The sequence below is a fragment of the Pygocentrus nattereri genome, chromosome 25 (assembly GCF_015220715.1).
Source record: "Pygocentrus nattereri isolate fPygNat1 chromosome 25, fPygNat1.pri, whole genome shotgun sequence".
Lineage (NCBI taxonomy): Eukaryota > Metazoa > Chordata > Actinopteri > Characiformes > Serrasalmidae > Pygocentrus > Pygocentrus nattereri.
This window is the reverse complement of record NC_051235.1, coordinates 25,170,611-25,196,053: the sequence shown is the minus strand read 5'-3', so window position 1 is coordinate 25,196,053 and position 25,443 is coordinate 25,170,611. Positions and strand designations below refer to the sequence as shown.

Sequence of the window (25,443 nt, the reverse complement as noted above, 5' to 3'; positions counted from 1 at the left end):
AGCTAAGAACACCTTAAAGCAGCCCAGGAAAAGCTTTTGATGCCCTGAAACTATAAAAAGTGGTTATTTTCATTTTTTTTTTTTACTGTAAATTGTCCTGCATTGCCTTACTTTTAGGTTATATTTCATAGAACTGATACAGAACATGGCGATCCTAACTAGACCTTACATTTATTTATATTTATATATAACCTGTCCTGATTTTCATAACAGTCTTATATATAGAACAAGCATCCATCACTTTAATTTAAGCGGACTTGTCAACAGAGTGTCATTTACTTCATACGAATCTAATGTTATCTTGTAAATATTGACATAAGCTGTTCATAAACACTCAAGCATTGCTTTTTTTTTTTTTTAAAGTCAATACTTCTTACGCATGTGTCCAATTGTGAGTATTTGTTAGACTACATGACACCTTCAAAAGTTTTCATGACAGCTGGTATAAAACTATGCAAACATTTATAAAGGCTTATTTAAACAAGCATCAGTTGTCATAAAGGCTGCTTTTGCCCATTTTAATGTAACTATACCTCAGAACGTCTTATGATAACTGTAAATGTCTGCATGGACCATTCAACCTTCAACCTCACAGTAAAAATGAATTACATATGCAGACCTTAGAAATTTACAAGGATTATGTTATGGCCTATTTAAACCAAAGACATTAATAGAGATAGTAATGAGCTAAATATATTCAAAATCATACTTTATAGGGTGCTTCCTATTGGCAGGTGTCTGTCTCCAATCCATCCATCCATCCATCCATTTTCTAAGCCTAACCCCTAAATTTCCAATTGTGCAAATAATACTTAATTTTTTGCATTTTTTCTTTTAAAGTGAATATTAAAATTTATCGTGATTTTAGTTTTTAAATAAAACAACTTTTATAAAAAAAAGTGTTGTCTTATGTTTTCACTTTACTATCAAAACAAAAGAGTTTTAGTCTGTAGGCGTAGTCGTATTTTAGCCACTCCCCTACAGGAGGTTAAACTGCATCCCTGTCCCTCATGGCCACATGGTGAGCAGTTAGATTCCAGTGTTCTACAAATAAATGAATCCCAAAGACGGTGTGTAACCTACAGGACTGTATGTGTTGTGCACATAAGTAAACATTTTTTGTCTTTAAAGGAAAAATATTATGATTGTATATGTGTTCAAAGTTCAGACACTGTTCAAAGCTGTCTAAAGCTAGCGTTTTTGAGTTCTGCTGTCATTACTGAAACAGTCACCACTGAAACAGTCACCACTGAAACATTTCGGTAGTGTTATGATTGTTTTTGGCAAAATGACAAAATGAAACAATCAGTCATTTGTTTTAATAAAATAAACATAATTCAAGTGTCATACAGTCAGTTGAAAGTCCAAAATGTGTTTTCACTTCTGACTTTGAACCAGTTCGGTAGAGTGATCCATACAGGTTGTCATGAAAGGGTCATATGGATGCCATGTAGTCATATGAACACAGGCATTCAGTAAATTGCTACCAAATCAAGTGTTATCAAAAAGGCAACATGTAATAATGCACCAAATACAAAATAGCTACATCAAATTAAAAAGATATTAGTCAAAATCATAAAATCCTCATTGAAGTGCTCTGCAAAATGAGACATATGGTAATCCTGACACCACAGGCTGCCAGAAAAGTGGAAAAGGAAGCAGACAGGCCCCCGAGGGCTGTGCTGGACATTTGCAGGAGATAAGCGACATATGTTCCACTTCTGGGTTGTGGTGTACAGGGGATGCTACAAACATCCATTCAAATATACAAGACATCTGCCAATATTGGAGTATATGTTAAAGACGTCCCCTGTCCAGAGTCCTGCCTTCCACCCAGCGAGTGCTGAGATAGGCCTCAGGACCCCATGCAACCCAGGAGGATAAGCATCTTAGAACATCTGTGTATGTGTGTTTTCTGATCTTAGGAAAGATTAGATTATCACAGATTGTCAGTTTTAATAAAAAGAAGAAAAATAGCTTCATTTATTATAAATTATAAATCAACACATCCTCTACAGAGAACACAATTCTGTAGACTTACTGTTTATTAGCTGAATTTAACATGTTGGGCATGAAACATCGCCTGTACACATTTTATATTTTATGCCCAATTTGTTAAACTCAGCAAATAAACAGAAAATGTTCACTTAGAAAACCAACAAAACATATAATTTTCCAAGGGCCACTTTGCCTGTGACTGTATATAGCATCTTCAGTACATAAAAAGGCAGCTCAAAGTGCTTCAACAATACAAACAGTAATAAAACAGTGAATAGCTTAAAATGAAGAGAACATGTCCGTTGAAATCAGGAAAGCATTACAATGGCGAGACACGGGAATATAAATGAAGCATTCCAACTTAATCCAAAAGAAATGAATAACATGCTAAAATAAACTGAAATCTTTTTAGCTGCTTTTTCAAACTAATAATGGTGCCGGATGAATATTAACAGAGAAGAGTTCTAAATCTTTGGCGCATAATAACTGATTCACCAGTCTTTCTGTGCCTCATTCTCAGAATATTCAAGAAGCCAGCGCCTTGGAATGCTTTGGAACATAATGTCAGGCATTTCGAAATGCATGAAGGTGTTAACCCATTAAGAACTTTAAAAAACAGTAAAATCATTTAAAAATTAATTCTAAATGAAAGAGGCAAGCAGTGCAATGACTAAAATAGGTGTGATATTGAGATGTAACAATATGATGTACATCAATTAGGCATACGATTATCAGCTCTACTTACTATATAGGTGCACTTTGTAGTTCTACAGTTACAGACTGTAGTCCATCTGTTTCTCTGATACTTTTACCCCTTTTACCCTGTTCTTCAGTGGTCAGGACGCCTATTTGGGTGGTGGATCATTTTCAGCACTGCTGTAACCCTGACGTGGTGCCGGTGTGTTAGCGTGTGTTTGTGCTGGTACAAGTGGATCAGACACAGGAGTACTGCTGGAGTTTTTAAACACTCACTGTCCACTCTATTAGACACTCCTCCCTTGTCAGTCCACCTTGTAGGTGTAAAGTCAGAGTCTCAGTCCAGCAGTGACACTGAGGTGTTTAAAAACTCCAGCAGCACTCCAGTGTCTGATCCACTCAGACCAGCGCATCACACACATTAACACACCACCACGTCAGTGTTACAAAGTATCAGAGAAACAGATGGACTACAGTCTGTAATTGTAGAGCTAAAAAGTGCATCTATAGAGTAAGTGGAGCTGATAAAATGGACAATGAGCGTCGAAACGAGGAGGTGGTCATAATGTTATGCCTGATCAGTGCATCACTGCATGCTATCTTTTGTCTAATGTGGTAACTTGTGGCTAACATATTAGCTTGTGGATAAAGCATTAGATTGGCACATCATAAAGCACAGCTTTTGTTTTGAAAATTATACTTTTATAAAGTTTGATGCTTTAATGACTATGGCAACATTAAAGTGCACATATAATGGTAAAATGAACTTTCCTCACATCCGTGAAATAACAGTTGGATGTAAAACGTACACTTTGCTAAAGTTTCACAATATATCTTTCACTTTCCAGTCCATGCAGTCCATATACGGAAATTAAGCTGCAAAATTAGCCTGTTTTGCATTGCATTTTTATGAGGCCATAAAAATCTCATTTACATATATTCGCCTTTTTAGCCTACAGTACTTTAACTCCACCTATTTACACTGGAGTGTTTCAGTCCAGACTGCTTTTTGAGTGAGCCTCAATATAGGGCAGCCAATCAGAGCAAACCTCAATGACATATATCAGTCTTAAAGGCACAATAAAAAATGAATAGTGTCTGTTTTTGGTGCACAGAAACACAGAGATGTTAAAAGTGGACCTCATGGGAAAGCTACAAGACGAATGTAGGATATGTGTCAGTTAATTTATTAGCATTAGGCACATTTGCAGCAACTACTCAGTCTGTCATCTCTCTATTTTTCTCTATTTCTGTGTGTGTTAGTAGTGAACAAGCTGAAGTCTATAGAGATTTTAGGTAATCATATAAACTATACCCACAGAGTAGTACAGTTGTGAAAAAAGCATGGATCAGCTTTTTAGCATCTTGCTGTGTGAGGAAGCATCTAACTTGTGCTAAAAAGGAACTAACGGTGATCCAGTGACATTATCAATGTGAGATTTAAATGCTAATGTGGAGTCACAAGTTGCTGTAAAGGAAAATAACAATTCAAAACAAGAGTAAGAGACAGAGGGAGCGAGAGAGAAGGAGGTGAGACTAGGATGCTCCTGAAAACATTCTGGCTCACTGGTCACTGACCCGGACTCGTTCGGCGGAGCTAAACAAAACCTTTGTGTGAGAAGACTCTGATGTTAATTGCTGGTTGGAATGAAATGTGAAAAACAATAGCGTAATTTGGACAGCATCCTCACTGCACAATTTACTGCATTTATGCATATTAGATCAAACATGTTTTCTCATAATTGTTAGAAATGTACCATTATTGAGAGAGCCTGAGGACAATACAGCATAAACAACGAGCATGTCTACACAAGAAAGCTTTTCAGCGTTCATCTCACCACTATGGCAACAGCTCTAATTCTGACGTCCAGAGTAGTGAACCCAAAAACACTGCACCAGTAACACCAGCCTCAACAATCTGCCTGGATCGGACTGTATGATGTTATGTGTTATCTGCAGAGGCCCATAAGGAGGCTGAAGCCTACAAGCAGCAATTCAAACATAGAACTAGGTGAAAACCTAATTCACACAGGTACTATATTAGCTTTAGTAACAATGCAGTAGAATTGGTGGACATGATGTGTATTTCATGGAGATGGCGTCTCAAAAATGTAATCAGTCGTCGTCGTCAACCAAATTTATCTCGCATACTTTCAAATAGATGGGAAGCATATTCCTCTTAACCCCCATATTTTGCACCAGTGTGTACTTCTATGATGCTTTTAGGGTTTTACTGAGTAAAAACATGTGGAATTCAGTTTGATGTGACAGGAAGTGTCTAGATCAGATTTGCATGAATATCAAATTTAAGTCTGAATTTGACACATACTCACAACACTGAGACTCGACCCAACAGGCCCAAGTGATAACTGCTAAATCTGAAACCCCAATCCAGCCCAAAGTAACAGAGCTGGACAGTCACAGACATTGTTTTACAGCTGATTGACAGAAATCGAATCTGAAAGCTGAGCGTTTGCTGTAGTGACTTCACTAGTGTAGGAAATACTGACATTTGTTTCTTGTTTTCAGCTGCTGCAGTAGCGCTTCATTCGTGCTAAATGTGCTGCTTAAGCTATGTTGTGCCAGTTCCTGCCATCGTAGCTGAAAGTCTCAACACTCTATACCATGGTTTCTCTACCACTAGGCCATGGACTGCAAATTGGGCTGCAGAACACCCTCTGGCGGTCTTTGGGAAGCCAGTGGTCCATGACGGGCTGGTGATGGGACTTTATTGTAAATCAATGAAAAAAACTAGGAAAGAAATATAACATTGAACATTTTTAAATGGTAAACAATATCAATTCAAGCCTTTGCTCCCTCATTTAAAAACCACACATACCCCTCGAAATTTTCAACCATCCACTTGCGGGTAAATGGCGTAAAGACGTGTTGGAGAAGTATTTTTGTGTAATTTGGCACCATTCTGCCTGACTTTCAACATAAAAAAAGTTTATGCTACATTAATCTGTTGATATTTCATGCTCCATGATAAATGATATATGTTGCATATTCTGGCTCCCAGACTCCTGTCACGATGCCTCCCCTCCCCTTGTGGAGACTCCATGTAGGTCCTGCTCCTCCCTGGTTCAACCACTCTGTCGTTACACTCACCTGCAGTTCAGTCATGAACTCATTTGGTAACACATAAACATTCCATTGTGTGGCCTCATTGGTTGCAAAGTCTCAGTTGCATTTAACTGAGTTCCAAGCTGTTTTTCTTTGCGTGTTTCCTGTGCTGTGTTGTGACCTCTGCTTTTCAGAATGCCTGCCTGTTTTTAAACCCCTGCCTGTGAGGATAATGCCTCAAATAAATCTACTGAGCACATGCAGCCTGCAAGCCTCATTTGTTACAACTGTCTTAAAAACTTCCCCAAAAATGAACTTTTCAAGCAAAAAAAAAAAAGAGTTTTGTTTTCCTATGAGCTTTTACACTTTCTGGTGTTAAACAGGTGGACGTTGAGATGGCAAAAATGAGAACTACCTGATCTACACTGTACGTGATGGTTTTGTTGTACACAAACCAGACCATGGATCAAATGAAAGAACACAAAATTTGTGTAGGGCTATTAGCGAACAAACCTGAGCAAACTCAAGTCCGATGTTGTACAAGAACTATCAGTCTGAAATCGAGAGTTTTGTTGGGCCCTGTGGGGTCACAGACCTCTAATGTAGATTCAGTACATTAAAAATGTGCCCTATATTAATAATGTTTCAATTTTCAGTTCAACACTGTAGAAGTACAACAGCTGAGATTTTAGAATGGCACAGTGGAGTTTTTACTGATCCATTTAGACTCATTTTTTTAGAATAACAGAAACTCCAAACAAAGGCTGCATAATGCTGCTGTATATAACATGCTAGCATAGATCTATGAAAACTAATTTCCTGTTGGCTTTAAAAATTGTTAATATATTGACTTATTTCCTGCAAACCTTAGCAAGACACTCATATTCCTCCACATTCACATAATTTGAAACATGTAGAGTGATGCAGTCAATAGTACTACATTTATTTTACCGTGAACAGATGAGAGGTTACAGAAATGTGGCTGTTGAGCTGTGCTGGTTGAACACTGTCTGTGCTGTAGACGAATACCATGCCTACAAAAACCTGCATACAGTATAATGTACACTTTAGGACATCCTCACACCACAGCGTCAGTGTCGGATCTTGGGAAACACTGTCATGTCTCAGCTCTCGTAAATAAGTGTCAGAGGGAACAGTTTGTGTGAGATTTGTAGTTCTCTCTCTTATTACTAGGTTAACTACACTTTCATGGCCATATTAAAGATGACTTTTACTGAACTACACATTTATTTTGTTCTTTCATTTGACAAAGATAAAGCTTCACCTCACATGCTATCACTGTACTTGCTCCCACATTCACTCCCCTGCTGAAAAAAAGCAGCACAGAACAGCATGAATTCCCAAAAATCTATGCTGGTCCAAGATGATTTATGCTGGTTTGGTGCTGGTTGACCAGCATACGAGTATCTGAAACACACTGTCACACAAAACATTTGACTTTTTTACTGTTTTACATACAATTTCATGATGAGTAGACCAATAGAAATGGTCCAAAATTACCTGGAAATGAATGTTTCCACATTAACTTTCATTAAAATTTAAAGGTTTTTTTTCTCTCCTGTAAAGTCACTGTTTTGGGGATACAAGGTTTTTTTCAACAGCAACAATATGCTGGTTTTGTTGGCGCCCAGCTACGCTAGTCCATGCTGTTTTATTTTTTTCTAGCAGGATTAGGAACCATCATAAAAATAACAAAAAAAAAAAAAGATGTTGCTTTTATTATTATTAATATAATAGTAGTAGCGGTAGGGGTAGAAGTATATCTGTAAATCTCCAGCACCACTGTCAGTTAAAAGGTAAAGCAAAAGGAAATCTGAAATCTGGCCCACCCACTTACCGTTGTCACTGTCCATGTGGTTATCCGAATAAGCGGGTTCTGTTACTTACACAGGCCTACACTAGCAACAAGCTACCATATAAGCCCTGTGCTAACACATGAGTCAGCTAGCCAAGGTACAATGATACAATATAAAATTTTGTATTATCAGACCATCTCATAAACACTACTTTCTCTTGATGAATGACCTCCTCAGCATCTCTGTTTTGATACAGACTCTGATCTTTATTGACCAACCATGGCGAGTTAATTTGAGGCTACATCACATTTTCTTTCTGTGTCTGCCTTTGAGAAAGTGCCGATCGCAGATCATCTCCTAAACTGTGAAAACGCTGAAATGTGATTGAATTAGTTGCGGCGAGACTTAGATGATTAAACGCTGCATTCAGCAGTGGATGTTAGTTAGCAGCAGCATAATTGACACTGTGCTGTGAGACGCTGAGAGGTCTTCCAAGGGACACACTCCTAATGGAACGTGCGACGTAATCAGGCCACGTCCTAGCAGGAGCCTGTTTATTTAAACCAAAAATAACCAGCGAAATTTCAGAGTGAATTTAAGTGTTCTTAAAGGCATTGACGGCTTGCTAACTGGCGGCTGTTTACTGTACAGGCCAAGTTTCTGCTCAGAGGTAAATATCCACACATCAAATTCTTACTTGGAACACTGCAAACAAAAATGGTCAAATAAGCCATAAGTAGATTGGAGCTTTGCAAAGCTTCCAAGTACACCCACAGCAGCTTAATATAGACCATATGAGACATCCCTTGCTGTTCATACTCATATATATTGGAGGGAGCTACAACAAACCTGGATAGAGAAAACATGACTGGTGCTTCGCTTATGTAATGGACCAACTAGTTTCATACAGACTAAATGATGCCTTTTAGTTGCCGGTCCAGTGGCTGCAATAGGATTTGTAATATCAAACACTTTTTCTCAGCCCAGCACAGTGCAGTAGAACAATTATTTACATAAATTCACAGGCAATATATCAAGTATTCACATAAATTCACAAGCAGTGCTTACTCATGCGGCCTTTGTCATGAATTAAATACTGATGCAATCATTGCACAGACCATTCAACACTGCTGTACACTTTAAAATGTACCATATGTGAGCTCATTTGTATTCCTTAGTTGACTCATAGTCCAGGTAATAAATAACATATCCCATCTGCCTTATCAGCACTTAAAAAAATACAGTGAAAAAATTTAATTAAGGCAAGAGAGGTGAATGTCATTTTGAGCTGATAAGGTTTTGAAATGCCTCAGCCAAGGAAAAGAAATAAAGCAAGGGTTGGGGTATTTTAAAGTAATGAAAAAGCTTCTAAAGCTACTGAAATATTTTTTTCAAGCATATTTCTCAGTTTTTTTTCCACCAAAAAAAGGCTTTTTTCTCATGTCATGACGATATCCAATGAGACAGAGATGCTGCTGTCTGGTACCGAAGCCTGACTGGTTCATTCATCCAATTACCTAAGAATATCTGACACTTAAAAGCCCCATTGATCCGCTGAAGGAGTGGCTACGGAGGACAGGATCTCTAACAGAATGGCCATAACTCCATATCAATCATCCAGCACATTTTACTTCACAATCGATGACTGACCAGGACTGAGCAATGTGCTCCAAGACATCAGAAACGTGTCACTTTGACTGAAAGGCTAAGGCAGTGGGATTGAACACCGCATTCATACACTCTCACCACCAGAAGCCCTTTCTGGACATGCCTGCCCACACCGTCCAGTCTCCCTCTCTTTAAAGGATAAAGCATAACGTCAGTCCTTTCTGTGTTCAACGCTGATCATTTCAAGTATCATAGAGTTAATTCATAAAACTATTCAAGCTAAAACACAGTCCAAATTATTCTGATGATTAATTGAGACTCCTTCCCTCTGGGAAGATAATCATATACAGAGGTAAATCCTGCATTCAATATCCACAATATCAGACCATTTATCTTTGAAAGCAATTTTATGCTACATTGTGTGCCCCCCAGTTAAGCAATCTGCAATCTCACAGGTGATTGTATCCATCGGTATCCGTGGAGGACATGCAGACAACTTCGCAAGGACAACAGGCAATCTGGTTACAAATGGAGAGGTCAGTAAATTCAAGGTCAGAACTAATCTACTATCTCAGGCACAGTGATACATTAAACATGTACTCCTTTTCTAGGCCAGTTTAGGTGCAGTCTTATGAGAGGAAACGCAACCCGACTCCAGAGAAGTTGCTTTTCCCACACCCCTGATCTCATTCACAAATCAAAGACAAACATTTCAGTCATTTAGACGTAAACCGTCTTTTAGAGTGGTTAGATGCGAAATGGTGCATTATAGAGAATTTCTTAACAGTGGTGGTGATAGAGAAACAATAAGGGTGGTCTTTGCAGCAGGCCCCCTTGAGCTAAGAGCTCTGTGGAAATGCAAAGTAAATATACTGTACATGTTTATGGTAAATCATCTATTCTACAGTATAGATGCGTTTTAAAAATAGCTGTTATTTGTGATTATAGTGTTTTTTTTAGTAATGTCAATGCAGTCCCACACCCTCCCGTCCATACATATAACAGATTATAATATATGTTGTTACACGATGACATAATGTGTAAAGACTGATATGAACAAGGTAATTAAGCGATGACATACATTTTGAATAGGAGGTTCTTCGGTGTGACAAACGCAAAAAGTGGGAGGAAAGCAAAGCAAAAACTTCATTTTTCCTGTCCGAGGAACAGAGAGCTGCGCATGCCTTGTAGATCACACAACATGCTGGCTTTAATGGTAGTATTTGGGGTCATTACTCAAAAAGTAATCCAGTACAAGCTACTAATTACTTCTCTGAGATCATGTTATTTATTGCTTTGTGGAAAAACATTACATACACTACCGCTACTCCCCACAGGAACTAATGGTCTATAACACAATAAGGTCTTCAACACGAATATAGCCATTTTTGTACTACCTAAAATGACCAGTGAACTACACACCACAGCTTTTATGTGTAGAGTAGATAATGATAAAATAATGATGAATTTGAAAAAATAAGCTTTTTTTTTGGGGGGGGGGGGGTTATTTGGTAACACTATCATCAGCAGCACTGCTACAGAAGTTCATCTGAACACATTGAAGTAAATACATGATACATTACTTATATTAAGTAGATGCATTATTAATATGTTACTTCCATTACACAAAACCTAACCTTACCAACCTTACTTAAAACCTAACCCTAACCCTGGGCCTTATCCTAACCTTAACCTCAACCCAAAGCCTAATCTGAACCCTCACATGTTTTTGACATGTTACTGAGAGTCTGTTGAGTGTTGAGTTCCGTCTAAAAGGACCACTTAAAATAAAGTGCCACATTTTGGCATACTACTGTACGTGTATGCACATCTCTGCTATGAATTCATTTTTTAAATGTATTTAGCGTTAAATGGCTTATCACAAACCTATCCTAAAGTAATGTTTTGAAGACTGGGAAATGCAGCATCCGCCACAGGCCACACTGCTGTTTGGAACTTGGCCATGCGGCACAAAATGAGACATTATTTGCTCTTGTTGTTGTTAGTCTAGCTGGTTTATTTGTGTCGAGGATGGAGAGTTACAGAGTGCTAGAAGTGTCTACCCTCTTCGTATGTCCTATCCTCCCGGGTTACCCCTCTCAACATTTCTTGTTGCCAGAGCACTTGCCTATATGTCCTATGTTTTCCGTGTCTTCTTCAAAGCTGATGTTAGAATACGCGCAATAAAGTGTTTCCCCAGGCTAGTCCTGAAGGTCCTGCACAGTTTAGTCCTTTCATTGCTTTAACAAACCCACTTCAACTCAGTAAGGGCTTGTTAAAGAGCTGAGTCGTTGGATCAAGTGTGTTGGGAGCAGAGAACACGCTAAAATGTGCAGGGCAGTGGACCTACAGGACCATGGTCATGAAACACAGCATTGAATGCTTTGGACCTCTGGTTCCTATCACAGCTCCACCAAACCACTCTGAATGACTTTATCTATGTCTTTGCAATGGAATTACATGGCAATTAAAAAAAAATGTTGGAATTCGCCTTTCAGTGCACAGTAGTGCTTTGTGTGGCACTTGTCACAGTCCCTTAAAGCCAGAAGTGATCTCATAACGAGAATGCCTGAAGACAGCCATGAGGAATTTTGGGGTGAATGTGGGTGGGGATAAACTGAGCGTGAAATTTAAACCAATCCAACGCCTTGTGCGGGTGGAGCTTATATTAGGGGGTGATGGTGCGCTCGTCTGATGGACAACAAGCCTGTCATTAGCCTGTAGATGTGACAAAAATCTCCAAAAAACATGTAGATGTGTGTTGTGTGTGCAGAGAAGACGTTACACGTGGTAAAAACAGAACAACAGGTCTGTTACCTAACAACAGCGTTTCGCTGGCTAGCTTGTTTTCCTTGTGTTATCAATTTGACTCTGGATGTTAAAAGAGCATGGATGACTAGAGTTTGGGGGTGGATTCAGAGGGGGTTTGTGCTTGTCTGCATCAGATTTCTCCACAATCCAGAACCAGAAGGTTAATAAGTTGTCTCCAGATGCGCATTCTCATTACAAGATCACATCTGGCCATGCTACTACTTGACACATTGTTTTTTCATGACTTTTCGGATTTCATTTTATTGCACTTTATTCAGTATTCTACAATTCTTTGCACTTTTTATGGATTTGTAAATGTGTGCATATAGATGAGTTGAATCAGGTGTGTTTGAGCAGGAAAAGCACCAAATTGTGCAGGAATCTGGCCCTCCAAGACCAGAGATTTCCACCCCTTGTCTACCGGAATTAATGTTTGCATGGTAGAATTGAGGTTTTTAAATAAACAAATCATAGAATTTCCATCATACGTTACTGTGTATTGTAAGCTAATGTGTACCTGAATCATACTTGGCTAATTAAGCTCGATTCTGCCAAAATTCTGCAACTACGATCATACAAACCACTAAAATCTAGAAAAAAACCCCTGAGATAAGGCAACAGATGAGGAATTAAGCATTCCATGCAGAGATAAAGTATTTATTCATGCAAACGAATAAATGTCACAGACCCTGGAATGAATAAATCTTCTGCAAGCGGATGCTATATTTAGCTAATAAGAGGCAACAGGTAAAAACCTCTAAATTGGAAACTGAGTTTAGCAAGTAAACAGTGCCTTGATGTTAATACGAAGGCCAATTTTGCCAATAATGATGCCATTTTTTGGGGATAATTTATTTGTGCCCTGTTCCCACAGCAGAAGCCTCAAAGCTAATACCATTTCATAAGCAGGTAATGCTTCCCCTAAATCACTCACAAAATACATTCTTCTGGAGCGCGCTCAGCTTATTTGCCCTAGAACTATAAAAGGACAAACAACACACAAAAGCAAGTTCTCAGGAGACGTTCTTTTGGCTCCTCGGGGCCAGGAAACAATGGCTTACAGAGAGGTTTGGCTTATAGGCCGTCTGCCAAGGTCTTTACTTAAATGGGTAGAGTGTACAGCAGCCAAAGGAGAGGCTTTACAAATGGAAGCCCTCATTAGAACTTCCAAAGACTCAAACGCTGTGTAAGTACATGTTATGTTCACCTTGAGTAGACAATAGCATTAAACAAAAGGGCTTAAATGGCCGTATTTGTAGCGGGAAAGGTCTGATTTAGGAGGAACATGATTGGTTTGTAGTGTATCAGTGTCAGCAAGTTGAAATGAATGTGTTAGTTTATGATTCCTGAAATTCCTATTCAATAAATTTTGGTTTTCTTTTTTTTTTAATCGAGAAAAGATTTTAAATCTTATTATTGGCTATAGGCAAAGTATCTTGTAGCTAAACAAGCAGAGAAATTCTGTCAGAAGTGAGGATTTTAAACTTTCAATCAATACCATATTTATAGTTTGTCAGTCAGAGATTTTTTTACTCTAAAATGAATTTTAAAATGATTTTTTTTGCTCTTCTCTATCACTGGCATTGAAACAAATGGAAAGCAGTTGAATCTGTTGATACAGAATGTAAATGATATGTAAATGTGATACATTGCATAAATGAATATATAATTAAGGTAAGGCAGTACAGATGGAAATGACAGTTTTGGTCCTTTCAATCAAACATGTCTCCTAAACTCCAGTTATGAAAATGGCAAAAGAGTAGGATAATATTTATTTCAGTGTGTTATCGTCTGCTTCTGTTTCAATTATTTCAATTAAGGCTTAGCCCCACCCACACGACACAACCACATCGTCTCATTTACCTCTGAAAACCTTGCTTAACATGGAATCTAACTATAGCATCAATATATGTCTGTTTATTCTGCACTAACAACACTCACTCAAATAGTGCATAAGCTCTGAAATCTCACTGTGGAATACAATTCTGAGGCCTAATTTTTAATTTTTATTTTTTTTTGAACATTCAGAACCAAAAATGTTAACTTCAAGAAAACCTGCATTAATACATTTGAGTGTGTTCATTCTTAAACCATATTTGGAAAGTTTTTCCAGAAATATTTACTAATATATTTCTAATAGCAGGATTTGTACTAGTTTCATAGAAAAAAAAATGATCTGAAATATTGTTTCTTTAATAAGAGTGCAAACCGTTTTCTTGATTAAGCAATAAAGCAATGCGATTTCAATAATCTGTTCTGTGAAATCCTCTATCTGAAGTGTCTTCACAATGTAACAGGCATTTTAATTCTAACATCATCCAGAGACATTTTTCTTGTAACATTTGCAAATTTATATAAGAAAATAATCTCATTTGCTTTTCTAAAAGTCTTTTTTTTGTAAAACTCCCAATACGAAAATGACATAAGAATATCAGTAATCAATCAGAAAAAAATTCACTGTGATATTTTTTTATTGAAAAAAATTACCCAATGTATGTAATTACATTTGAATAGTACAGAAAACCAAAAAGTAATAACTCTCGGCTTCTAAGGGTTGAACACATTTGTTCTAGATGTAGCCTCCTGAAATCATTTGTTCTATGAAACTGATAAGCAGTTAGGATTTCTCTCCATCGATCAGCACTAGGCCTGTAACTGACGATCATAATATTTTATTCAGTTTTCTATTTGGAAATATAGAGATATAAACCAAGTAGGAACACAATCTCTGAAGCGAAGAAGACCTTTCTGTGCTGAAACATGCCAAAATCAATAACTTACTTGCTGTTCAGAAGGTCTCTTGAAGCTGTTTAGTTAGAGAAAGTAGGTACAAATCGGAGGAGTAATGCAAATCCCCAATCCTACAGAGACCTACTCGTGCACATCCAGTAGGAGTACTGCTCTGCAAACTGGTTCAGTGTGGTGTCCAAGTGTTCTGTGCCCGAGGCCAGGTATAATCGGTGTAATCATCAGATTGTGCTAAACTAACTTATGCTGCCTCCATTATCATAATGACACTGATAAATAATCAGATGAAATGGCCACAATCAGGCCTCTTTTTTTCACCCTGCTGAGCTTTGGCCGTCTCTGGTGGTGTGGGTGGATTAGGCTGCAGGGAGTGCTGGGCCCACGCTCATAATGTTCCCACTGAATACCCCCTGATGCCCACGCTTATCAATATGCTGTAATTGTGCAGAGTTCCACAGAGCCCCAGGTGAATGCGTAATCCAAACATGGGGCTTACTCATTACGGCAGGTGCAATCTGCACAGACTCGATTGGCAACACATAAATGGGAGACGTTCCCAACACGTTCGCTCGCAGGACTCTGTCTAAAATGGATGGCGATTACGCGGCGCTACAACAGCAGGAGAAAGGTTGGGTGATGCATTCCTTTCTGATGCAATTCTCTCACTGCTCTGGCACAGAAGTCGACTAATATCACCATTTATCACAATGCTGCAATTTATGTGTAAATTCGGAATCACGGAGTAAATCACAAACGCAAATAGTTCACCCTGGTCAATGAAATTCATTGCATCATGTCGTTCTCCACCAGGATACAGACTCATTTCGACGATTATTTAAAATGAATAACACACAAAATCCAGAACTTAATAAGCCTTTGTGCAGAGGTGCATATTTGGTCTGACATTTGGGGCGAACCAATGTAGCTCATGTTTACACGCAGCATTTCAAATGTAAAACTGTGTAAACAAACTGGATCTACAGCTCCACTTATCAGTAATAATCTTAAGCTCTATATATCAATATTAAAACACAAAGAATATAATCAACAGGAATAACATTATACAGGTTGCTTATTACAGTAGCATCATTAGGTTTGCTACACTGGTAAATTCACAACATTTTACAGCACGTTTTTACAGTAAAATTCTGTGAAATTAACTCATCTTAAGATATTTTCTGTAATAAATGTGGCAAGTTACTTTAAATTTAACAAGCTGTTCCGCACAGCATTATGGGATATGGCAGCAGTGCTGCTGGAGTGTTTAAACGCTGTGTCCACTCACTGTCCACTCTATTAGACACTCCTACCTTATAAGTCCACCTTGTAGATGTAAAGTCAGAGATGACAGCTCATCTGCTGCTGCAGTTTATGTCGTTCATTCTCTAGTCCTTCATCACTGCCCACAGGACGCTGTTAGCTGGATATGTTTGGTTGGTGGACTATTCTCAGTCCAGCAGCGACACTGAGGTGTTTAAAAACTCCATCAGCACTGCTGTGTCTGATCCACTCAGACCAGCGCAACACACACTAACACACCACCACCATGTCAGTGTTACTGCAGTGCTGAGAATGATCCACCACCCAAATAGTACCTGCTCTGTGAGGGTGCATGGGGGTCCTGACCACTGAAGAACAGGGTAAAAGGGGCTAACAGAGTATCAGAGAAACAGATGGACTACAGTCTGTAACTGTAGAACTACAAAGTGCAGCTATACAGTAAGTGGAGCTGATAAAATGGACAGTGAGTGCAGAAACAAGGAGGTGGTCATAACGTTATGCCTGATCGGTGTAAATATGATGTTAATTGAGGAGAAAAAGGACTATTAATAACGGTCATGGCAACTGTTAAGTCGACAATCAGTACATTTCTCACCTGGTTTCTAACAGTGGAGTTGATGCTCTCAAGTCCTGTCACTCCACCCACTAGGATCCAACGTCCACCTAAATGTAAACGTTAGACTTCCTACAGTCGTGTGCAAACATCCCTGGTCAAATAAAACGTTTCGTTGATTTTCAAAGGGAAAATAAACGATCACATCCTCTATATAGAACACTTAAACACAGCATTTTCTGCTTACAGCATTTTAGTGCACAGCTTCTATTTATTTGCTGAGTTTAACACATTTGGAAGAAACATAAAAAAAACATAAAAAAACAACTATAAAAGGTACTGTAACTTTTGCACAGGCTACAGTTTATGTTTTTATTCCCCAGTATATTAAATTCAGTAATAGTAGTTGCTTTTCTGTGCTCTCTGTGGAGAATGTGTTCACTTATTTTCACTTAGAAATATTTTTGACAAGTGGCACTCAAACTTTTGTATAAGACTGTACTTGAAATGCTATAATTAAGCTCCACATTTATCTGTGTGACACGCCACTGGCCAAATGAGAATAATAATGAAGAACATATATATTTAATTAAGTATATGTTTTGTAGAGATGCATGATCAGACAAGCTCTGAACATGTAATTAACAGTCTGACACTTTATTTTCTGATCTGTGCTGCAGTTTTATGAGGTAAGTAATGCGAGGCAGGTAGGCACTCATGCTGTATTCGAATGCTGCTGCTACACCTGTACCAAAATAAACATGACTCATAGGCATGACTGCAGCCTACATTATGCTTTCCTCCTGGATTTGTCACTGACAAAGTTCACTGCAATTAAGATCTAACTCTGATTTTATTTTTCAAGCTTCTATGCTGTTTTAGCTGGAACCAATTTTCTTCAAATCGTTTGCAAAACAAATTACATATTAAGTACTTTAATAGTGAACATTTTTTCACTTTTTCACGTAAATATTTAAACTTTAAACCTAATTTTGTCTGAATATTACTGGATTAGATTGCCGCCCCTCAGTAGTTACACCAATAACACATCGCTCACATTTTAGCTAATAACTGATAAATCAATCTTCAGTTGCCAAGAAATGAATACTTTACACATATGTGTCCATGTACAGCTGTATATACACACCACCCAGTGGGCGCTGGGAAAGGTTCCAGCACCACCCACAACCCAGGAGGATAAGCGGTTTAGATGATGAGTGAGTGAGTGAGTGAGTGAGTGAGTGAGTGAGTGAGTGTCCATATAGATAGCCAGGCTGAATGACTTGGAAAGAACATCTAATTGAGATTCATCTGACCAGTACCGTGACTGCGATTTAAATTGTGATTATTTTTTTTAATTATTAATCATTTGCCAAATACCACAAGGCACTTCTTCAAAGCTGGTTGTGGTTGTGACGTCACAGTGTTATTAGGTTACATGTTTGCACTTAAAACCTACAAGACAAGTGCTGGTGATAATATAATCTAGAAGGCTTGGGCAATTTGAGAACTGCACTCTTTCTAAGTAATGCAATGTAAGTCGCTGCTGTCAGACCAAAACCTTGTTTCTCCAAAACGGTAACTTCACAGGAGAAGGAAAAGACCTACTTTACTTTTAATGTAAGTCAACAGAACCAGACATTTTTCCATGCAATTTTAAGAGATTTCTTTTAGACACACAATATAAAGGAAAGACGGTTTTTTATTTCAATTATGACAAAAAACTGAAACACAACAATTATGGAGATACAAGGTTTCGGTCCAACAGCAGTGTTAAGCTTATACCTGTAGTACTTCTTGACAAGATATCTTGAGTTGCTCCCTGGTGATGCCACAACCATCCATAGCCAAAAGTCTAAGAAAGCACAACTGTCCTGTCTCTCTTCTGTCACTCAGCATGACGCTGGCCAATCTTGTCATCTCTTAGCTAACATATCTGCATTGCCATTAAGTGTCTCCTCTGGGCTGTTCAACGACATTGCAATGCCAGCAGTTTAAAAGCTGTGGTGGTGCTTCACATGTCTCAGAGAAAGCTTGTGCTAGTCTTCAGTCTCCCAGCTTGGGAGCTCCGTGTGACTGAGAAAGACCTAACTAACGGGTGGTGGAACTGGACATGACCAAATTGGGGAGAAATTGGGTAAAAATCTAAAATAAGGAAAAAGGAAACATACAGAATGAAGGCTTGTTTCTAATGATAATTAGCTCAGCTTCTGCAGCTATTATACTACAGAGCAGCCCCTGGCATCCAAGAGCTTTTACATCATTTTACTTAATTATATTTTTCTTGAGTTTATTAAATTAAGAAAATAAAGATAGCAGCACTCAGTGGACATGCAGCTAATTAATTTAGTCACCTCTTAATCAGCAAGACAGGTCAAACAAGCTGTGCTTTCAAGTGACCACGACTTATTAGATGAGATAAACATATGGACTGAAACCAAACGAAATGATCTTACGTTAAATCTTTTAGGCACGCTGTGTAAATCATCAGAAAATCTTGCTGAGTGGCAGTTTTATAGGCTCAGAATGGCCTCAGATATAGACACCAGTCACTGAGCCATGACACCCTTCATGCAGCAATCTTCTGTGGGAGCTATTTAGTGGAGTGGGATGTGGAGCGCGGAGCTGCGGCTCCATGTGCTCATCTCAACTCAGGCATATACTGCTGGGACAGATACAGGAGCTGTACGCCAGGGTAATTTATTGGCTGTGGGTTGGTGCACCCCCATGTTTTCGGGACTGTGTGAAACCCTTGTTAGCGAAAATATTGGTGCACTTTTAATCTGTCAGGACCTCTGCCAAAACTGCAGCCCCACAGCACTGCGGCAGGTGAGGATAAAAGTGGATTAGTGAACATCTTCATCTCGCAGCTCCATCCTGTATATACAGAGCGAGAGCTGTAAAGCCATAGGCGACGAAATGAAACACATGCATATGCATTTTAATGTCCCATGTATGCATTCTCCCGCGCTCTTCTGCTACTGTGTATAGCAAGGAGCGCTACTGCTGCATATGCAGTGCCATCAATATAACATCATTTATGCACTGCCCTGTGATCTTATATAAGCAGTAGTTAAATGAAGCCTAGGGCATCTCTCTAGAAGTTAAGGGGAAGACATTCCTCTCTTTTAAAGAAAAGGGTTTGTATTTTTACCATCCACATCATTTCATTCGTGATTAGATGTTGATTTTTAAACATTTTTTGGACTTCACTGCACCCAGAAATGATAACACCTTGAAACGACCTTAAGAAAAATATGAATTGGCTAACATGGGGCTGATTCTGACCTAGCCCAAGCTATGCTTTTATGTCAAGTGTGTCATCACATATTACATGCAGTGAAACACCCCTAGATCGGCTATCCACTTGGGCTACTCTTTTTTCTTAAGCCCCCAAAGCCCAGCTCCACCTTCCTGCAGTCTGCAATCAACACTAACTGGGGTAGGTAAGCCTGGTCCTTAAATCCGATTGCTGAGATATGCTCAGTAGCACTGCAAAATACTGCATACATGTAGTGAACATGAAATTGTCATTTTGTTTATACTATAAGGCAAGATACAGTGAAATTGTATATGTCATTACATGACAGTGTCACTCCAAATACTCATTCATAAGAAGCCTGAATTTATCCATTTCCACCAGTGCAACAACACTAATTTCTTTTAGCACCTCTCTTGGGGGCGGTCGTGGGCTGGAGGTTAGGGAATTGCCGGTTCAATCCCCAGGGACAGCACATGACTGAGGTGTCCTTGAGCAAGACACCTAACCCCCAATTGCTCCCCGGGCGCCGTGGATAGGGCCGCCCACTGCTCTGGGCAAGTGTGCTCACTGCCCCCTAGTGTGTGTGTGTGTCTATTCACTAGTGTGTATGTGGTGTTTCACTTCACGGATGGGTTAAATGCGGAGGTGGAATTTCCCTGTTTGTGGGATCAAAAAAGTATCACTTGACTTAACTTATAGAATTTGCAATGTTATGTTAGTGCTGAGGTAGCGTTACAGCAGTCATACACACACATTTGGAGTTTGTAATTGCTTGTTACTGATATTCAGTTAGGATTTTTTTTTTTACTTCAGTACTTAAATGTTCTCAACTGTCTTCTGCTCACGTTGAAGCTGGTAAGTGCGAAGCTGTGCAGTATAGTGCGATTATTCTGCTAGCTTGCTGTAGTTGTTAGGTAATGGTGCACGTTCAAATTCGAGCACAATTAGCAGGTAGCTTAAATAAGCTTTCATTGTTTGAGAGCTCTCAAATGTGGTGCTATTGATGTCGATGGGGTATAATTTTTCACCCTTCTCATTTTGTTTTATGAAGAGCTGATATATTTAAGTATTATATAATAATGTACAACAATAACAGCAAATAATTCCCTGTGATTTTATGACATTGCACTTGCAGATGGGTCTATATAAGTATATGCATGTAGAGCATATAGCAACATACGTTTATATGCTTTTGTATTGTCCTATGTTATTCTATTACTGTATATACAACTACAAAATATAATAATATGGACATATATATATAGTGGCATGCAAAGGTTTGGTCACCCTGGTCAAAATTTCTATTCCGTGAATATCTAAGCGAGTAAAAGATGATCTGATTTCCAAAAGGGAAAAGTTGACTCATTCTTTAATATTTTTTATCTTTTACAGTTTTAAAATAATAAAAAAGGAATGAGGCCAGAAGCACAAGTTTGGGCACTCTGCATGGTTAGTACTAAGCAACAGCACCTTTGGCAAGTAGCACAGTTTGTAAATGTTCTTTGTAGCCAGCTAAGAGACTTTCACTTTTTGTTTGTCCCCAATTCTTTGCAAAAGGCTTCTAATTCTGTGAGATTCTTGGACTGTCTTGCATGCAGTGCTCTTTTGAGGTCTATCCACAGATGTTTAGATTGGGGGACTATGCCATGCCAAAACCATTAGCTCACCCCTCTTAAGGTAAATTATTGTGGATTTTGAGGAGTGTTCAGAATCATTATCCAGTTAAATGCTGTCCTTTTTTTCAACTTCAGCTTTTTTTACAGATGGTTTCCAAAATTTACTGTTTCTGATTAAATCCATTCATCTATCTACAAGTGAAATATTCCAGGAGCCACTGGCTGCAATGCAAGCCCAAACATGATCGATAAACCTCCTTAACAGTTTGCATATTGAGGCCAAAAGTTCTATTTTAACTTCATCAGTTCACAGGACATGTTTCCAAAATTCACCAGGCTTGTTTAGATGTTCCTTCACAAACTTCTGTTATTGAATTTTGTGATGAGGATGCAGGAAAACGTTTTATCTGAGGAATCTTCCATGAAGGTCATCACTTCACAGTACATCAGGGCACCACCACTCCAGAGTCTTGCCCAAATTTGCCTTTCTAGTAATCCTATGAGCACTTCAGTGGGAAAGGGACTTCCAGACCTCAACTTGACCTCTACTTTTATTATTTATGCTTTACTATCTTCTTGTACCCTTCTCCAGCTTTGTGGGCATCAATTATTTTAATTTTCAAAGTCCTAGGCAGCTGCTTGGAGAGGCCAATGGCTGCTGATTGTTGGGACAATGTTTGAGGAGTCAGAGAATTTGTAAAACTTCGAAATGTGCATCACCTGGCCTTTCCTAACATGAAAAAGTTAATTAAAGTCTGAGACCTTGGTAAAAGTTATCTAAGAGCTCAAATCTCTTCATGCCCAAACTTTTGCATGGTGCTCCTTTACTTTTCTTACACTAAAGTGTACAAAACAAAGACAATACACTAATCTTGCTTAAAATCTTGAAAAGAATGTGTCATCTTTATGACACCTTTATCAGGCTTTATGCCTTTTGAAGATCAGTTCATCATCTACTTACCTAATTATTCACAGTAACAGAAATTTTGACCGGGGTGCCGAACTTTTGCATGCCTCTGTACATATAAATAGCATCCCATTCTTCAATACAGTGCATGCATGTATGTATACATGTTTATATGTATGTATCTATTGATATATTTATCTATGCATAGAAATTTACAGCATAGTATGGGCTCAGTAAACACAGTCATTGAAAGCTTCTCCCTGCAAATTAATGCCGGTGCTGGTGCTTTACTCTGAAATTTCCATCAAGTTATTCTGAGCACAGTACGTGGGGGAATGCATTGACTTCATCAGATTTGCGGCTCATATAATGCTATTAGTCATCTTCATAACAATGGACCTTAACACCATTGTAGCGGATAATCTGTCCATGGGGAAGTGTTCGGCAGACCCATGTGCTGCTCTTCTACCACATCCAAGGGAGAAAATCTATATTGTAATGGGAAAAGGTGTTGAGGAAGAATACAATTACTAGACAAAAGCGCTTCAGTCGCCGCTTTGGCAGCAGCGGCTCTTCTCGCTGAAAATACACAGCTTGAGGGAAGGGAATCTTGCATGTTTCTCATTGTATACTAGCGGAATTTTTAGCAAGGCATTCACACTGCCTGTTATTTGCCGGGCGAGCCAACACAAAAGAGCCGAAAAGCATTATTCTGCGCCACAACAAATCAGCTCTGGAGCAAAAGTAGGGGGAAAACCAGGCGAAAACGGTTAAAACACTTATTGTTTCTCTCCTGTTCTTCTCCCTCCAGAAACAGTCACGAGCCAAGGCACATCTAATCTCCAGGAGTGGCAGAGCGAGATAGGCTCTTCATCTAGACTATCTGAGTAAAGAGTGATCACTCCCTGGCCTGGGCCCTTCACTTCACTTCACCGTTCAGATGGAGAATCGCAGAGGCAGAGCGCTGACCAGGCTAAAACAAGCTACGGCACAGCCATCTTACAGCCCAGCCAGGATTTATTAGAGCTCTGCATGCCACCCAAACCACATCTCCATGAGCAGCTAATCCATAAAAAATGTTGCATAGGGAGACTAGGAATGAAACAATATTAAAAAAAAACCTATCAGCATATCAGTGACCAAATCCATCACCGTTTTTAATATTATTCTTAGAAGTTCCCTTGATTTTCAGGCCCTTGTAGACCTTTAAAGCTACCAGAGCTGTTGTGCAAATGTGATGCCAAAGTAGCATCACTGCGCAGAACTCTATCAAAAATACAGTGAATACACTTTACTTGTGAATACACCAAGGTTTATGCTCCATATACAATAAAATATCTATGAATCTAATGGTGATTGATTAGTTCAATTATTACATCATCGCCAGATTGCAATTATTTAAGATGATCACAATTATTTATTTTCATTTATTTTATGGCATTATTTTCCATACCAGCTTTCACAATCATATATGATCATATATATATATATATATATATATATATATATATATATATATATATATATATATATATATATAAAACATGAATGTAAATTGGGTGTGTTTTCATCACCTGGGTTGAGGCAAATAGACAGAAATACAGATCTAACATTTGACTGGTGCTATTACACGCTCAGAAGGCAGCGGTCAGTATTGTTTGTTTATTTGAGCTCTAGCTGCATCTGCCATCAGTATCAACATCAAGGGAACAATATAGCTAGTCATTTAGGCCATGCTAGGCTTGTACTTTAAGGGTTAAATACAGTGAACAAAGAAGACAACTGCACTGATAAATCACAATTATGTCTAATGCAATTCATTGTCAGCTAAATTTTCCTGATTGTGACAGGCCTGAGCTAATTTATAGTCAGTTAATTTATATCTGAATAATTCATGTTTGACTGAATGCTTTACATGTCATACAGTTTAAGATTCATTTACATATATTTCTAAAGACATGTATAGAAATAATGTCATTGGTTCCTTAAACTGCAAGGGCTGAATGTGAGCCTACACTCTCATAAGCCTGCAGGTTAACAGGTGAAACCGTCACTAAACACTGTTTAGACAGTCAAGGCTATTAGAAAGCCTAAATAGATTTGTTTTGATTTTTAGGAGTTGAAGAATGTGATAGCACATATTTACATTTAAAAACAGGCTGAAAATGTTACTTTAGCCAAAAATAGGTGCATATTACATTCACGATATCTGAATATTAAAATTAAAGCTGGATATTTGCATACTGCAGCCTTCAGCAAACATCGTTGCTATGTCTAATATTGCAAAAGCAATTATCACGCTGTCCAGCCCAAATAAAAGTAAAAATATACCCAGTGTTTATAAATTGTAGCACCAATACACATTGAATTTATTGGTCACAAGTTATCCTACAATCCTACAATATCCTACCATTTTTATATACCCAGACCAGTCAAAATTCATTTTTACATGAGCATTTTCTAACCTTTCTTTATCCATTGGAATTAAACAGACTGCACCTTTAAGACTGATGTATGTGTGAATGACCTCTCTTTTGACTGGCTGTTCTTTTTTGTGCCTTATTCAAAAAACAGTCTAGACTGAAATGCTTCTTATATCTTTAGTGTGACTTGGCAGAGCTGAACTACTGTACTCATAATAGGTAGATTTTTGCAAATGAAATGTTTTAATGACATCACAAAAAAAACTATGAATTCTGAATGGGCCATTTTTTTAGTTTAGGTTGCATTTATAGGCCGTATAGATGGGGGTATGTTTGAAACTATAAGCATGTTTGCATACTATTTAATTTTAAAAAGTGAAAAAGTTTTTCCGTAATATGGGCCATTTAAATTATTAACAAACTGTCTAGTGCAACTGGACTAGTTTGGGATTAGGTTTAGGTTTGGGTTGGCAAAGTTTAGAGTTAATAGAATCTATTACATTTGAAGTACAGTTGCCTTTAATTTGATGTCTAGTTTAATGTTAAACAAAGCATCTACAAAGCATCCAGAGTGGGCAAACCTTTTACTTCTTTATAACATGAGAAACTCTGATTTAAAAAAATATGAAACTACTTGAACCTGTTCAGACTATAATA

The 25,443-nt window shown here is 38.3% G+C and overlaps 1 protein-coding gene across 5 annotated transcripts in view; it reads right to left on the bottom strand.

Moving 5' to 3' along the window:
• Positions 1 to 25,443, bottom strand: part of lrrc4cb (leucine rich repeat containing 4C, genome duplicate b) — a 75,734-nt gene that overhangs the window by 6,666 nt on the left and 43,625 nt on the right. The window contains exon 1 of one of the 5 annotated variants that reach the window (XM_037534557.1): positions 16,621 to 16,637. The exons of the other annotated variants lie outside the window; for them this stretch is intronic. The gene's annotated coding sequence lies outside the window, so the exon portion shown is untranslated. Of the gene's footprint in view, positions 1 to 16,620; positions 16,638 to 25,443 lie in introns of those variants that run through there. 5 annotated transcript variants of the gene reach the window in all.